The sequence below is a fragment of the Hylobates moloch genome, unplaced genomic scaffold (assembly GCF_009828535.3).
Source record: "Hylobates moloch isolate HMO894 unplaced genomic scaffold, HMol_V3 SCAFFOLD_5, whole genome shotgun sequence".
Lineage (NCBI taxonomy): Eukaryota > Metazoa > Chordata > Mammalia > Primates > Hylobatidae > Hylobates > Hylobates moloch.
The window spans coordinates 144,906,960-144,921,421 of NW_026652280.1; the positions used below are offsets into that span (position 1 = coordinate 144,906,960).

General features: G+C 37.0%; 1 protein-coding gene and 1 pseudogene across 3 annotated transcripts in view; both read right to left on the reverse strand.

Annotated features, from left to right (window-relative positions):
• ADGRL2 (adhesion G protein-coupled receptor L2) overlaps positions 1-14,462 on the reverse strand; it is a 696,353-nt gene that overhangs the window by 581,299 nt on the left and 100,592 nt on the right. For all 3 annotated transcript variants that reach the window (XM_058439634.1, XM_058439632.1, XM_058439633.1), the window contains exon 3: positions 4,982-5,162. The gene's annotated coding sequence lies outside the window, so the exon portion shown is untranslated. The remainder of the gene's footprint in view (positions 1-4,981; positions 5,163-14,462) is intronic.
• The window catches only part of LOC116467981 (heterogeneous nuclear ribonucleoprotein A3-like), a 152,007-nt pseudogene that overhangs the window by 7,953 nt on the left and 129,592 nt on the right, over positions 1-14,462 (reverse strand).

Genomic DNA, 14,462 nt, shown 5'->3' on the forward strand with positions numbered 1-14,462 from the left:
GCTGAGGCAGGAGAATCGCTTGAACCCAGAAGGTGGTGGTTGTAGTGAGCTGAAGTCAGGCCACTGCACTCCAGACTCGGTGACAGAGTGAGACTCTGTCTCTAAATAAATAAATAATAATTAAAAAAAGATAAAGACGACTTTCTGTATAAGGTTGCTGAATAAACAGTCCAGAAGTATAAATATGCTCCACTTTACACTTTATTATTGCAGTTATTGATAGAAACTTCCTTCATCTATTCTGAGCTTTAGTTCTGCTGCTTGGTCTGCTACCACTCTAGTGAATTGCATTCCTGGATTCTTAGCCTCCTCATCATTTGTGGAAAAACTCTTTCAACTTTTATTTATTTGTAGCATCTATCAGAACTCCAGTGAGGAAATGGATACCTCAGTATAGAGAATTGTGTCAAAATAATCATGATTTCATTTAAAAAGGAATGATCAAAGTATAGATTCTATTTTAACATGGATTTGGTTAGTTAAATCGCTACATACTGGAAATCAGATGTTAATGCATCAACCTCAGCAAGTTAGAAAGTTTGATTTGGAATCTTATTTATTTGTTTGTTTTTGTTTTTGAGACGGAGTCTCGCTCTTTTGCCCAGGCTGGAGTGCAGTGGCCCAATCTCAGCTCACTGCAAGCTCTGCCTCCCGAGTTCACCCCATTTTCCTGCCTCAGCCTCCCGAGTAGCTGGGACTACAGGCGCCTGCCACCACACCCGGCTAATTTTTTTTTGTATTTTTAGTAGAGATGGGGTTTCACCATGTTAGCCAGGATGGTTTTGATTTCCTGACCTCGTGATCTTCCCGCCTTGGCCTCCCAAAGTGCTGGGATTACAGGCGTGAGCCACTGCACCCGGCCTGGACTCTTATTTAAATTCATTTTTTAGGTCTGAATACAGACAGGTGAGATTTCTATTTTCCTGTTTGTTCAATTTCAAAATTTATAGGAGTTCTAATTTGAAACATGGCAGAAATGCCACCACAGAAACAGTGGAGGGTTTTTGCCACAAAATTTTATTATAATGATTTCCAGGCTGAAGGGCGTATTATCATGTGGAAGTGTGTATATTTTAAAATAGTGTTGCGATTTTTTTAGCCTTTTAAAACTTTAAAAATGAACATCTATTCCTTTTTTTTGTTTGTTTTGAGTGTGCGGATATTCTGGTTCATTCCATTTTGATGAGACCTAGCATACATTGGTAGTTACCATTGGACACTATGTATTCAAATTAGCTAGAATAGATTTCAGCCTTTAGAGAGCTGGATTATTCAGGTGAATGTGGTTAGAGCACTCAATGAAACTGAACATTTCACAATTGCCTATTATTATGAGTTATTTTCAAGTGAGCCCCTTAAAATACATTTTTTTAAAAAAGAAGAAATACAATAAAAGTGGGTGTGATATTGTCATGCATGGGTGCCACATTTGACTGGAGGTGGTGGTTGGGGTTAATTTAATATCAGCTGAAATCTCCTAATGGAGCTTGGGCACTACTGACATATTTTTTAAAAATCGCCAGATCACACTATGATAATATTCAAATTAGAAAAGATTAGAAATATATCAAATCTTGTTAAAGAAATGACCTACCAACCTTAGAAGCAAGAAAACCGAGTCTCGAACTCAAATTATGAAATAACAAGCCAATGTTTCTATGAAAGAAAGGTGGACCCTAATACAACAAGTAGAGCCTAGTAATATATTTTCTCTGTACCCTAACCTTAAATAATGTCACTGTGTTCACCACCTATGACATGGTGCCATATTGCTGAAAGGACTTGTACAGAGAAATAATCCATTCCAAAAAGGTAGAAGTAAAGTATTACTAATATAAGAAGGAAAACATCACTTATCTTACTATTCTCTAAAATCATATGAAAAACTCATTGTGATCTAATAAAATATTTTGAAGGAAAAATTATAAAATAAAGTATTAAAGAAAAAGCACCTTGCAGGAACTTTTGAATAATATTTTGTAAAGTTAATGAACCAAAATTGTAAATTATCATTATAATGATTTACCAATTTAGAGTCACATAATGGCAATTAAAGTATTTTTCTTATGATTAAAATGTGAGTTTTTAAAAAAATCATATTTAGCATTCTTCATTTATTTCTACTCCATTTAAAGGGGTAAAGAATTGTATAGTAGTCTGCATGGGTCACAACAGATTTTATTGTAATTATAAGATGTAATTCAGGAAAATTTAAATTGTATTTTATAGAAAAATAATAAAGTAAAGGAAGACGCTTTTTGTGTGTAGAATATAGCATGGCATGAAATGAAAATTTCCTTAAATTTTAAGGCAGTAATTCTTAAGCACGTTCTGAGAACTGCGTGCCTGAGAATTACCTGGGAAACTTGCTAGAAATGCTGCAAATTCTTGGGATCTATGCCAGGTCTACTGAGCCCAATTCTAAGATAGTTAATTTCAGAACCTGTTTTACTACATACATAATCAAAGATGCTTCTTAAGAATGGACAACTTTCATTACCACTCTTCTAAAGGAAATATTTCACCTATACGACTACTTGGCACCACTGACCAAATTAAAGTAAACCCGTAGTATTAGGGAACTCTGAATTTGTGGAATGAAGAGAAGTTGACTATTTTCTGGTGAATTTCTACATTTAGTAGGTTATCTTATACATGATAGGCATTTAACCAATATATATGTTAGATGAATGAATAAATGGAATTTTATCAATTATATGAAGACAAATACCATTTGGATGCAAAATGTGAACGTTAAAATAGGAAATCACAACGAAGAATATTCAAAGGAAACTGATTATTTAATCTACTACATGTATTCAATAATATTTGGAATATGAGAAGATGACCAGATAATTTAAAATCAAGTTACAGAGGAGGTAGCATGCAGGGAACAAGCTGAAGTATAACCATAAAAACTCTTTAGTAAGTCTCTGTTAATGTAAGAGGTAGAGATGAATGTGCTGGCCATTAAATTTTGTGTTTTTTCTTTTCTTTTTTTTTTTTTTTGCAAGAAGGTTGTTTAGGGTATATACAGTACAGTTTCTACATTTAAAGAAAGAAATATGGGGGATAAATATATGGCACTTTAAAGATTAAGAATGTAACTGTTTTTACCCTTACAAATTTGTTGAAAGTAACATTACTTCTGTTTTAGCAATAAGAAAAAGGAGACTGGCCGGGCATGGTGGCTCACGCCTGTAATCCCAGCACTTTGGGAGGCAGAGGTGGGTGGATCATGAGGTCACAAGATCAAGACCATCCTGGCTAACATGGTGAAACCCTGTTACTAAAGGTCTCTACTAAAAATACAAAAAATTAGCCGGGCGTGGTGGCGGGTGCCTGTAGTCCCAGCTACTCGGGAGGCTGAGGCAGGAGAATGGCATGAACCCAGGAGGCCGAGCTTGCAGTGAGCCGAGATCGCACCACTGTACTCCAGCCTGGGCGACAGAGCAAGACTCGGTCTCAAAAAAAAAAAAAGAAAGAAAAGAAAAAGGAGATACTGTTCTTCAAATGTTTATTCATGTATTCATCCACTCAGCAGGTATTTATTGATTTCCTGCTATGTGCAGGAATGCTGCCTCTATTAGTATTTCAGGACTAGCCCAGAAGGAACCACTCTCCTTTTTGTCACAGATGGTCACCCACTGAAGTCAGATGTTCTGATTTGGGTCATACTCACAGGGAGGATTTGTAAGCCAAAGGCATTAGCATTTACAGCTAATTCTTACTTTGTTGAACCGAGCTGTCCAAACTTAAAAGCATGTACTCAACTGTTTACCAACCATCATTATGAACTGCAGTGATATTTCCCCTTCCTCTTATTGTATCTTTTGTCAGGGACCCCTCTCTTCCCCACTATTGTTAAGCTGGGTGTGTCTACATCCTGCTTCTTTTGTAATAATCTTTTGAACTTCTTTAATAAATTAATGGACTAGTCTGTAACTACTGAGGCCACTATTGACTAATTTTAACAAAGACACACACACACTGGTGTCTCTTAGTCAAGAATGTGACTAGTAGATGAGGGTATTTGGCAGTAGTTGAAATCAGCAAGTCATTAAAAATTCTTCCGTGATACTACTAATTTGTTTATAATAGCCTTATAATTGCGACATATAAACAAAGACAAATGTGGGTTGGATTCTATGTAAAAAGTATCAATCTTGTCTTTTCTGCTTAAAAGTGTTATAATTTCCACTTCTGGTGCAGTTGAAATAAGGAATAAAAGCTATATGCCGTGGGTTTGGTTGACAAGCTTTTAATGTTCAGGTTCCTTTTCTGAAAGGTGGCCTTTCTTTATACAACGCTTGTTGTCAGTTGGTAGCATTGTGTAGTCTAGGAGAAATCACAGAGATGCAGGTGTCTTATGAATAGCCAGATGGGAAATGGAAGATGATCAAACTTCTTCCTAGACCCTGTGAGTCAAATAGGAATGACAAAAGATTTTCCTCTGCAACTGGGTGGAGAGTGAAATCGAATTATAAAAAGTCTTGTATACAAATGACAATAATGCCTAACATAAGCCTCCTCCTTAAAGACAGGAAATCTGTTTTCTAAAGCTTTTCCCATCACCAAAATACAGCCAGAGTCTGCTATGAGACTCAGCAGCTGTTCAACAGTGCCAGAAACACTGATGAACGTCCAAGACATTTCCTTCAAGCAAAATAATATCCTCCAAAGAGCACGTTCGGAGATCGTCCACACAGACTCAGAGGGGAGAGCGCCACCTATCGTATCACGGCGGCAGTGTCCAGGGCACCTGGCCATCCTTCCAGCCTCCCGTGCACCACCCACCGGCACATCTGTTCTGCCCCAGAGAGCTGATTAATGGTAACGTTCTGAGGTGGTCTGAAGTTGACCTAAGTGTGCTCATATCACACTCTATCATGTGAGGAAAACACACGAATTTAAATCAGTTTTTAAAACAACCAGGCCTCTCTTCTCATTTACTAGAATGGAAAAAATTCACTTTTATTACCTCGAAGATGCCAAACAGTGCCATTTTATTACTGTGGGAAGCTGGAAGTCATTTCCGAACCCTTTTGGCAAGGGTGCTATGTAGAGCATCCAGTTCAGTCCTTTAAGTGTCTTCTGAGAACCACCACACAGACTGTGATTTACTGTCTTCAGGAGTTAAAGGGACCCTTTCTACCCTGAAACTGAAGAAAGAAAGGTGAAGTGTGTTTACCAAGCATCCCAATGAGACTTGCAAGAATATGAGACAGCACAGAGTGGGGAGCCAGAGGTAAAGAATGCTTTGGTAACCCACATTTTTCAGCATCTACTTTTGCATTTGCTTTAAAAGATTATGTTGGCCGCCTTTAGCAGTTGTGATGATTTTTGTATTTGATCAATTGGTCTTTAGGCGACTTTCACAGATATCTACACATAGTGGCAATAGGACTCCTTTTCCCCTTCCTCTTTGATGTTTGCATCTTAAATAGATTTTGGTACACTTCCACAGTAAATGCAGTGTCATAGAGTAAATATGTATGTGTATGTGTATGTGTGTATATACGGAGATAGATAATATACCACCGTGAAAAATAATTACATAGTCTATCACATAAAAAATGAGAAGCTATCTGATAGTGTATAAGGAAATTGAATAAACTCTTTTTCTTGACAAAAATCAGTGAACTACTGACCTCAAGTAGAAAGACCAATCTTTATTTGCCTTTACATTTTTAAACCCTGATAAGTAATCATCCGAAACAACTCTCAAAGGAGGACATGACATTTTTTTCCTGTAAACAACCCCACATCTTTCATGGAGCAATGTCTCTAGCAATTACGTTCTTAATAGAATATTGTATCTATAAGCTATATGATAAGGGCATCCATAATGGTAGCCTACAGTTTCCATGTCTTTTTTTTTTAAGTGAAATTAATGTTTTCTTACAATACTTTGGTTATCGATGACAAAAACATTTTTTTTTTCCTGCTCTGCCTGCTGAGTAAATATAACACAATCCTTGGAGTGGATGAATTTATTACAATATTGGAAATATTATGTGGTCTGTTTCTTTTTGGGGCCAGGATGATAGATCTGTTCTGAAGTACAGGATTCACACTTGACAGTAGGCTTAGGATTTTATGCTGCTTTCATTGCTAAATCTAGTAGGGGTTCTAGAGGCCAAACCTTCAAGTAGCGCCTGCTAGGCAAATGGCTGAGGGGAGTGGAGGGCTACATCCAGGCAGTCAGGAATGCAGTGCATTCACTGCAGGAACTCGAAGGTAATTAGAGGAATAAAAGTCCCCTTTACTTAAGAGGAGTGAAATCAAGCCAAAAACTTTGATATATGCATAAAAGAAGTAGAGAAAACGTCCAAGAACAAATTTATCACCAGCTTACTGAGTCATCATTAATGGCCATTAAAATAAAACAATAGAAAAAAGAACAGTAATTAAAGATAAGGTAGAAAAATGACTGAATTTTTTTTAAAAAGTTCCTCTTTTTAGAAATACACCCAGGAAGCTCTGTCTATTTAAAACTGGCACACACATTGGACTGATTCATATGTTTCCTATGTGTATGTCACTTATTCTTTTATATTTCCATCCATCCATGTATTCATCCATCAATAAATCTAACCATCCTTCACCCAATTATCCATCTATTGCAACCAAGTATTTATCAATTATTTTCTTCTTTCATCCACTTGTAAATCCAACCTGTTTTAGGTGGCTGCTACATAACAAGTAATATTACTAGTGATAGAAAGACATAGAAGATGGAGTCTCTTCCCCCAGCGAGCTTAGAGTCCAAGTGGAGAGAAAGTTAAGTACATCATTACTACACTATGTGATAGATGATATGATAGCACTACACTATGAAGATAGAAAGGCTTCTAAGTTAGAGAGGTGGATCTGGGAAGGCTAACATTAAAGGTGAACTGTAAGAGAAGATGGTGAAGAACAAAGATAATTCTAGACAAAAAACATGGTATATGCAAAGTGTGTCCTTAATTATTGGTATTCATTTATATTCACAAAATCATTTAACAAAATTCCATTCCTGAAAACACAACATGATATAATGATTCAATTAATAATGATTTGTGGAGGCAATAAAGTTTCGTGGTTACATACACTGCCTTTGGAACCAGATTTCCTGGGCTTGAATCCTGGTTCTTATTCTGTCTACCTGTTAACCTAAGTGAAATTACTCAACTTTTCTCTGCATCAATTTCCCTTTCTTCAACCGGGGATAGTAACTGTATATCTTATAGTGAGTATTATGTGAATTTATGCATGAAAAACTTATGTTCGTTTGGTAGAAATAATTTCTCAATACATGTTAAGTAGGATAATATTTTTCCCTTGGTTAAAATGATCTTACTGATGATCCTTTTTGAAGAGATGTCTGAGAGCTATCAGAATCTGAGACTTACTACATTCAGAAACCAAAGAGGCTTCACCTTTCTTAAAACATTTTTTTTTTTTTTTAAGATGGAGTCTTGCTTTGTTGCCCAGGCTGGGGTGCAGTGGCGCGATCTCAGCTCACTTGCAAGCAGATCCTCCCGGGTTCACGCCATTTTTCTGCCTCAGCCTCCCAAGTAGCTGGGACTACAGGCGCCTGCCACTGTGCCCAGCTAATTTTTTGTATTTTTAGTAGAGATGGGTTTCACCATGGTCTCGATCTCCTGACCTTGTGATCCGCCCGCCTCAGCCTCCCAAAGTGCTGGGATTACAGGGGTGAGCCACCGCGCCTGGCCCTTTCTTAAAACTTTAAAACTGTTTCCAGTAGTGAGGAAAACCTCTAGAAATTCACTCAGATTCCTGAGTTCAACTTCTCTCTTTGCTACCTTCTAACTTTGAGGTCTTTAGCAAGTTGCTTAATGCCTGTGCCTCAGTTTCTCATCACAAATGTACATGCTAACGACACCAATATCTCCCTCATGGGGCTGCTGTGTGGATTAAATGAGATGATGTGTAAATGTGACTGGCATCACCCAAAGGTTTGTTTCATCATCCAAAAAAGAAAAAAACCTCCTTTAAATTGCTATAATGGCTAATCTAAGACTTGTGAAAAATATCTTTCCCAAAATACTTTCTATAGTTTGAGATGACATATAAATATTCTCATCTGCATTTGCCAACTCTGGAAAGCACTCCTAAATGTTATTGCTGACTTTGATACCCTGCCTTTGCATCTTTGCCAGAACTTGCTCTGGGTTGCAGCTATTCATAGAATGCCCTTGGATAATGTGATAGGTTGAATTTGAATTACTCCTCCAATCATTTTGGAGCCACTAATAGTGGCAACTAAAATGGTCATCTGGAGAATGAACTGAGTATGGACATTTTCCAATACAATCTCTTTCTATTTTTTGTCCTTAAAATAACTCAAAAGAAGATAATATGCTGTTTGAGTTAGTAAGCATTAAACATGCTAACATAAAATTAATTTTCTGTGTACACTTAATATATGCTTTAAAAGACCACTAATCTCAGATGGAATACAAATACAAAGCGACTTTTAAAAACTCATAATTTATAGCAAACAGATATTGCACTAGAGCTTTTCTCTTTTCCTGGAATTAGTTTTAATTGCAATTGTTTTAGGGCTGAGCACCAAGCCCATCAGAGCACTATGTACAAACCGGCTTTAAATAAATTCAACATATTGTCATGTGCTAATACTATACAAATCTTTGGTCTCTCAAACATCTCTGCTTTTCTCCCACATATCAATTACCTAACACTGTTACATCTAAGGCCAGGGCTTGTTAGTCTGCCTGAAGGAGTACAGGAGCTCCAGGCTGGCATAGCTCCTATTTTATTAAAATTTTTTTCTTGCCTGCAACCTGATTTCTTCTGGTCTGACCTAATTCCTTTGATGCTTGAGGCTTGGAGGCCAGTGGTCATCTGCATCAGTGTGTGTGGAGGAAAGGTAAGACAATTGGCAGAAAAGTAAAAGAAGGAAAGAATGGTACCTGGGTGAGAATGCTCTTCCAATCCGAAATAAGCATTTTGAAAGCAGGACATTTTTGTTTTACTGCATCCTTTAAAGAGGAACCTAAATTCAATGCAGGACCTAATACAAATTTCTCTTCTCTGTTAACTCTTTACTTTTTAAAGGTAGATAGCAAACCATTGTATGACTATGACAAAAAAGAATGGCAGAATGCTAATTGTAGCATCGTAGGATAAATCCCAATGTAAGAAAAATATCTGTTTATGAAAAATAAGTCATGCTCTAGATGTCATAATAATAGAAAGGGTTTGGGCTGACTTTCATGTAAAGATCAGGTGACAGTCTAAGCTTTGTTACTAAGCTTTGGAACGTGCTGATATTCAGTTTCTTAGACCTGTCCACTAACTTATGGTTTCTCTTGGTCTGTTCTCAGTTTCTTTTTCCCTTTGGGAAGCAGGTTCTTCTTACTGCTCAAATATGCGTCCAACATCTTGTAGTCATTAATATACCAAAGGCAGGGGCTAAAAGGGCAGATTTTCAAAGTGTCTGTGCTCTCTTGATTTTGGATTACTATGAATCCTGGAGAAGTGGGAAGGTGAAATTTATCCTTTCTTGCTAACAAATTGCACACTTCTTCTTTTGAGATGTTAAAAAGTTGTAATTTTGTTTGCACGGATTTACAAGAATAGGGGATGGTGTCCATTTGTGATTTGACTAATGGAGATTCATAAAGTCACCCTTACACCTGCTCCCATGAGAAGAGATGTACTTTATTTAAAGCAAGAAAATGATCAGTAACAGTAATTCTTTTCAATACAGTAGCACGCCTTGGTACAGTGATATTTTCACTTCACAGATGTTTGAAGTCACTGGGTGCTCAGCCTCCAAGCTTGTTATTCATTTGGCATCCAAATTCATGTTTCATAGCCATGTGACTATCTATCTTCTGTGCCAAAAATAGAAGGGATCCTCTGAATTTTAGAGCTATACCGTAGCTGCCTAACCTACACAGCTTCTGTGTTCCAGGATACATTTGCAGATTCAAAATATGTATTTCAGTGAACTGTTTAAAACCATTTATTCAACAGATATTTAGGGCTGCTAACTGGTACAAATGTGTGTGTTTTTTGTGTTCCTTCCAGAGGTAGGAGGTGTCTCCTTTATATTCTCCTTTTATTTTCACTTGTATTTTAGTAGCGGATACACCAGTGAGCAGGAAAATGATCACTACACAGATACTGAGAAGGAAAGAAAAAGAACAGGAGTTTGTAATCCAGATAATTCACAACATGGAAAGCTAACAGACAGAGTCATACCCAACAATAGATAGGACATTAGATTATTAGGTGTGTGTGTGTGCTATATTTTAACACAAGCCCATGGAATCAGCATTTTTCACACCGAAGAAAAATTTTGGCAGTTGAGTCTGAACATTGCTTCTAACAGAACTGGAAAGGCCATTTGAAAACAGTTTAAGTCCACACATCACTTCCTATTTGATCCAAAGAAATAGAAAATCATACATTGGTACAAACGGTTGCTACTTTATTTCTTTGGCCCCTCCCATGTAAACTAATGAACGCTTAAGAGCAGAAAATCCAGCTATAATTTAGGATCCCAAACCATGCATTATAGTTTTCTTTAGCAGAGATATCAAAAATGATCTCATATTTAGTTTATATTGCTCAGTTCTGAAATCCATTATAGTTTGTGCATTGGGCAAGTAAAGATTAATTTGCGTTTGTAAACGTGCACACCCTTGGGGGTAGTTGTATTTTATGCACGAGTGAATAAGGGTCTTTTAGCAGCAAATCTATGAAGCTGACATTTTTATGCCTTCTATTTTTTCTAAGTACAAGTCTAGGCACGCGAACAGCAGATTCCCAATTTTAAACTGCTTGTTGAACTCATCTTAATTAGTGTGGTTTGTATGCTAACGTTAGGTGTAAACTTTATATGCATATACAGACAAATATTTTCCTCAGACACAAAAACTTTTATCAAGTACAGTAAGGAATGGTTTATATTTACTTTAATTAATACAGTGACCCATTTAATAAAGGATGCTACCTACTATGAGAAGAAATAGGAAGAAATTTTTTAAAAAATGAGCATTCCGTGTTACAGTGCATCTAGGAGAGATTGCTTATGTTTTTGCTGTAATTTTACAAAATGAAAAATTACAACAAATACCTATTAGATTAGCTTGTATAAGGTTTACTCCATCAAAATTCCTTTGCATCCTATTTTATTTATACAGAATTCTGATGAGCAATGTGTGGTCCTGAATTCCTCAAGCAAGCTATACCTAATGCTTATGATAACGATCACAGCAATTACAAACACAATAGATGTACACCGTAACAAATGAGATCTGAACTCCTGATTCAAGAAAGACAGGGCCTCTACCTTTTTCCTGTGTGTGTCTTGTGTAACAACCTCATTGTCTATAATAGATAATGCAATGAGGTGAGCCTGTAATACAACAGATAGTGAAACAAACAAACAAAATTGCTTGCATTTCTGCTTGCTGTGCTAACCCCTTTCTCAGATGATCTTGGCAGCTCTACCTTTTTCTGATTTTGCTAACATTTCACAAACATGAAACAGCCCCCCCTCAACCCTCTGGCTCCTCCCTCTCCCTTCTTTTCTCCTTCCCGCTATTTCATTACATTTTCTTATGTGCATACCATCAAGTCCTCTTGGACACATAATCAGATTTGTGCCAGACTATGTTTCTTGGCTTTAATGGTTAGTTAGCTTTCCAGAATACACATGCTGCTTTATACATGCTTTTATTACTGACATCATGAGAATGCATCTCTCCTATGTTTACAATTGGGTGTTCACCCTTAAATAAAAGCCATGAGATCAGGTTTAAGAGAATCGTTGTTTAAGAGAATCTTTGAAAAGCAGAATAAAAACAGCTGTTATCTGCTTGAACCATTTCATTTTCTTTCATGATCTGAATGATAATGATGTGTAACAGTGGGCAGTCTCCAGCTTTCATTATACACCATATATCGGAGCCTCTTTCAGGATGGAATTGGGTTTCTGTCTCAGAGTTCCAACAGGATATTTTTAACCTCACTTCTAACAGGTGTTGGTGTTTGGGGGAGGGGGTGAAGGGAGAATAAAACACCTTTGCTTGTTCCCCCACTGACCTCTGGATCCAGGAGGCTGGTTTTCATTGGCAATGTGGGTTTGAAAGTCAAACCAGGTCCTTGCTGAAACCTCTCTCGCCAGAAACAGATTACAAATATTTCCACATGTTAGACAAATGAACAATAGGGTGGTCCTTATTAATCAAAGCTCTTCTAAACCAAGTACAGATGGTAGCAATGAACTTCTCTTTCATGAAGATTTCTGGAGACGGGAGGAAATATATCTCACAGAAATACACATTTCTTCCAGAGACACCAGACAAGGAATAAGGAGCTCAACCCAAATGTAACTCAAAACAAAATGAAACAGAACAATAACAAATAAATAAAAAATTTAAAACACCAGTATTCTCAATGATCCAAACCAGAAGGCTTATTGAGCTTATTTCCATTCAACACTCCCTCGTCACAAGCTGTTCCTGAGGATTCTGCAGCATTTGCCTAGAGACTGACAAGCTCAAATTGGTTTTAACCTCGAGAGTCCCCTTTTCATATCGCAGATGTTGCTGACTGGGGAGCAGAGTTGTGCTTTCCCCAAAGTCTGACTTCCAGGCTCTGGTGGCATCTACTACTGAGAGCATAACTCCTCTCAGACAACAATGTCATTTGTTATTTTTAATTAACAGAAAAATATCAATAGCAATGGTTGAAACTGCATTGTATTCAAAACTTGAGAGTGAAGAGAGTTAGGGAAGCAATTTTATTTAAAGAACAGCCCAGAGGCTGGACGGATGGCTGCGTTTCTCTGACCCTAGCTGTATTACCTAAGCCTCTTGGGTGGCAAAAAACTGGGTTGAGAAACCTCCTGGGAACAAAGACTCCTTGGGATGTTCTGTACCACCAGATGTTACTATTTAGGAAGAGTATATTTCAGATGTTTTAGCAAAATTGGTTTCACTTCTTCACTCAAGATTTGTGCCATTATGGTCCCGTGTAGTCTGTACTTCAAGGTGAAGGATCACACGAAGCTAAGATGTCACTCAGTTCACGCCTTATCTCAAAGCAGTTTTTAAACCTAAGTTGTATTTGAAAGGTGAAAATTCTATTGTGAAGCCCTTAACACAGAGGGTCTGTGATTTGCACTGATAAAACAAATTCCAGGATGTAAAAACTTTACTGGAGGCCATTTCTGTTTTTAGCCTAAATCTTTCATACTGCAGCTAAGAGTGTACTTCCTCTTGGTCTGATCTCAGTAAAGACAGCAATATTCAAAATACTTTAAGGTATGCTTTAAGATTTTTCAAAGTCTCTTCTCAAACTTTTTCAAGATAATTACAGTAAAGATGGGAAAGTTTTCTGCTAATAGATTAAGTATGTGCCTGAAACCTCAGATTAATTATAATCTTTTTCAAGAGGACTAAAATTATATAACTTTTTATGAGGAGATAACACTTTATTTGATTTTAAAAGGAAATGAAATATTCCTTTTAAAGAATATATAGGTATTATATATAAAAACAATTCCTTTACATGTCATAATTATGATTTCATAATGACTTTTTGGGGGAGGTGTGGAAACTGTTCAACTGATTTTAAACTTGTTGGAAAATAAGAGGCCTTATGAAAATAATCCCTATTATTATTTTGAAAATGTGAGATATTTTGTTCAATATATGAAACAGTATTTTTCTTTTTATTTCCTTTTTTTTTTGGTCATGCAGGCTGGAGTGCAGTGGTACAATCACAGCTCACTGAAGCCTCTGCCTCCCGGGCTCAGGTGATCCTCCCACCTCAGCCTCCTTAGTAGCTGAGACTGCAGGTGGGCAATACCCCCATGGCTAATTTTAAAAATTATTCATAGAGATCGGATCTGGTCTTGAACTCCTGGGCTCATGTAATCCTCCCACCTTTGTCTCCCACAGTATTGGGATTACAGGCATGAGCCACCACACCTGGACTGAAATGGTATTTTCCAATATCACATTTGGAGTATTCAGTTCTCGGAATATGTAGCAGTACATCCAATTCTAAATTAATACAGAATCATTGCCAATGCCAAAAAAGACTTCATTCTTCCCATTTTTGTGTGTGATGTTGAATAAGGGATAGTGTCTCAGTGAAACTGACTTTCCCTGAGAAAGTGAAAGAAAGCATGCTGCTCCTCAGAGTGGGCATTCCTCATGCTACACTTGCATATGCCTAAAAAGGCCTATTACAGCACCATCATAAAATTCAGGGCAGTATATGTACTCTGTTCCATAAGCCAACATAGTAACTTCCAAGTGGAGAAGACAAGGAAAGATGAATTTATGTATTAGAACCTCAACACTCTTGAGGAATACCTGAAAAATTATTCTAGAATGTCAACATAGCTTTTAGAATTTTTGCTAAAAGCCATATTTATATTCAATTCAGATATTATACAAATCTATAAA